The 3,474-nt window shown below is 40.6% G+C and overlaps 1 non-coding gene across 1 annotated transcript; it reads right to left on the bottom strand.

The window, feature by feature from the left end:
- Positions 1-1,779: 1,779 nt before the first annotated feature.
- Trnaa-cgc lies at positions 1,780-1,852 on the bottom strand. The gene has a single exon. It is a non-coding gene; the product is annotated as a tRNA-Ala (tRNA).
- Between the last annotated feature and the right edge of the window lie 1,622 nt (positions 1,853-3,474).

Here is a 3,474-nt window from a genome sequence, read left to right as displayed (position 1 = left end):
AGACAAGGAAAAGTAGTAAGAAAATATGGACTGGGGGTGAGGAATGAAAGAGCCACCTGGTAGTATTTTGCATAGAGCGTAGCTTAATCATAGCTAACACATGGTTTAAGAATCATGAAAGTGGGTGGTATACATGGAATAGGGCTGGAGACAGTGGAAGATTTCAGATAGAGTATATAATGGTAAGAGAGAAATATAGGAGCCAGGTTCTAAATTGTAAGACATTTCCAGGAGCTGATGTGAACTCTGACCATAATCTACTGGTTATTAACTGTTGAATAAAACTGAAGAAACTGCAGAGAGATAGGAATTTAAGGAGATTGTACCTGGATAACTGAAAGAACCAGAGATTGCTGAGAGTTTCAGAGAGAACATTATGGAGCGACTGACAAGAACGGGAGAAAGAAATACAGTATAAGAAGAATGGGTAGCTTTGAGAGTTAAAATAGTGAAGGCCACAGGGGATGAAGTAGGTAAAAAGAAGATGGCTAGTAGAAATCCTTGGATAACAGGAGAGATATTGAATTTAATTGATGATAGCAAAAAATATAAAAGTGCAATAAATGACGCCAGCGAAAAGAATTAAAAGGTCTCAAAAATGAGATCAACTGGAAGTGCAAAATGGTTAATCAGGGATGGCTGGAGGACAAATGTGAGGATGTAGTGGCATATCCCACTAGGGGTAAAATAGATACGGCCAACAGGAAAAGAAAAGAGACCCTTGGAGAAAAGACAACCACTTCTATAAATATCAAGAGCTCAGATGGAAAACCAGTTCTAAGCAAAGAAGGGAAAGCAGAAAGGCGGAAGGAATACAAAGAGGTTCTATACAAGGGCGATGTACTTGAGGGCAATATTATGGAATTGGAAGAGGACGTAGATGAAGATGAAACTGGAGATATGATACTGCATGAAGAATTTGACAGAGCACTCACCTAAGTCGAAATGAGGCCCCGGGAGTAGACAACATTCCATTACAATTACTGATAGCCATGGGAGAGCCAAACCTGACAAAACCCTCCACCTGGTGAGCAGGATGTATGAGACAGGAGAAATACCCTCAGCCTTCAAGAAGAATACAATAATTCCAATCCCAAAGAAAGCAGGTGTTGACAGGTGTAAAAATTACCGAACTATCAGTTTAATATGCTACAGCTGCAAAATACTAACGCGAGTTATTTATAGACTAATGAGAAAACTCGTAGAGGCTGACCTCGTGGAAAATCAGTTTGGATTCCATAGAAATGTTTTAACACGTGTCGCAATATGACCCTATGACTTATCTTAGAAGATAGATTAAAGAATGGCAAACCTACGTTTCTATCATCTGTAGACTTAGATAAAGTGTTTGACAGTGTTGACGGGAATACTCTATTTCAAATTCCGAAGTTGGCAGGGTAAAAATACAGGGAGCGAAAGGCTATTTACAATATGTACAGAAACCAAATGGCAGTTATAAGAGTCGACGGGCATGAATGGAAGCAGTGGTTGGCATGGGAGTGAGACAAGTTGTAGCCTATCCCCAATGTTACTCAATTTATATATTGAGCAAGTAGTAAAGGAAACAAAAGAAGAATTTGAAGTAGGAATTAAAATCCATGGAGGAGGGGAGGAGGAGATTAGTGTTTAACGTCCCGTCGACAACGAGGTCATTAGAGACGGAGCGCAAGCTCAGGTGAGGGAAGGATGGGGAATGAAATCGGCCGTGCCCTTTCAAAGGAACCATCCCGGCATTTGCCTGAAGCGATTTAGGGAAATCACGGAAAACCTAAATCAGGATGGCCGGAGACGGGATTGAACCGTCGTCCTCCCGAATGCGAGTCCAGTGCGCTAACCACTGCGCCACCTCGCTCGGTAAAATCCATGGAGGTTTTGCAATGATTTTGTAATTCTGATTGAGAAGGATGTAGGTTGCAGTAGTTACTTGGAGATGAAGAAGATTGCACATTATTTAGTAGCATGGAGAGCTGTATCAAACGGGTCTCTGGTCTGAAGACCACAACAACAACATTGTTCTGTATCGTCAGCATTCAGTTGTTGATTAAGTATTATACTCAGTAATATGGAATACGTGATAGTTTTGCCTTGAGCAGCAGTCCTATAAAGTATGTGAGTGTTCCTACATGTGCAATGAAAATGCCTATGTCCTGTCGTAAGGGAAGGTATGGATTAGATGTGGAAAACTGTGATAGTCGTAAGAGAAGTTTTTTTCTATTTTTTAAATTGTTTTTTATGAAGGAACAATTCGGGAGCCCACATGTATAATTAATAATTTGTTGGATAGGGTCTTCTTTAGCACAGACAACAAAATTTTACGCAGATCTGCGCAAAGGACTTCGATCACTAGCCTTCAGCTCCAATGGAACGATACAGTATATATAATATTCTCAATGACAACATGCAGATGGTAATATTGTTTTTCGATATACCGGTCGAGAGAGACACAGTAAAGTGTTATAGAAGGTTTTATTACAACGAATGCTATAACTGGTTAAAGTTGGGTTTCAGATAGTCCTTCAAAAGTACACCGATTTTGATCATAAAACTAATAGCAATCTGCTGGCTCTATTCTCTTGGACTCATGATAGTTCTTTTCATTATTATTATTGTCACGATCGTGTGTTTAAAAGATAGGTGTTATTTCATACTTCATAACCTCTAATTATAAAGTAGACATCACTTGAATTTTAGCTCATTGTGAAATCTAGAAATGATCATTGGTTTTTTTCTGACATGATTGTATTTTTTTCCCACATGTGAGCTGCTGGGATGAATGATTGTATTCTCTAATGTTATTTCACGTGCCTGAAACGTTTCTAATACACACGTAATCATACCGATTTAGCTCATAAACCTAAAAGAAAATGGACCGTGCCTATTTTTGTGGAAAGAGGACATTTATTACCATGACGATTGTGTTTTCTTTTTGAATAGTTGCTTTATTATAGGAGGCTTGTTGATGTCAAATACAGATGTTACAGTCCAATAGTCGGAACAGTGTGGTGGTCGAATTCCCTAAGACGTCACGGCTGTCCCTTTAGACAAATGCCGGCCGAGTTGGCTAAGCGGTTCTAGGCGCTCCAGTCCGGAAACCGCGCTGCTGTAGCAGGTTCGAATCCTGCCTCGGGCATGGATGTTGGTGATGTCCTTAGGTTTAAGTAGTTCCAAGTCTAGGGGACTGATGACCTCGGATGTTGAGTCCCATAGTGCTCAGAGCCATTTGAATATTTTTTTTAGACAAACAACCCGCAGTCGCGATAGCCCTTATTTATCACAGTTTTGTACTGAGGGATGCCAGCGTCGCGCTCTGTTGTATGTGTAGTTTTTGCCAGTGATGATAATGCTGACCACCCAGTAGCATACTCGTTGGAGTGCATTGTACTGAAGACAGTACGACGTGAGGCTGCTTTCGCTCTAAGTGGAAGGGATCCTGCTTCCCAAGCAGCTGACTTGAAAAAGCCATCTGGAGCGTTC

This window comes from Schistocerca piceifrons, chromosome 2 (assembly GCF_021461385.2).
Source record: "Schistocerca piceifrons isolate TAMUIC-IGC-003096 chromosome 2, iqSchPice1.1, whole genome shotgun sequence".
In the NCBI taxonomy this organism is placed as follows: Eukaryota; Metazoa; Arthropoda; class Insecta; order Orthoptera; family Acrididae; genus Schistocerca; species Schistocerca piceifrons.
Note: the sequence above shows the minus strand (reverse complement) of the source record. Positions and strands in the feature narration are given on the sequence as shown.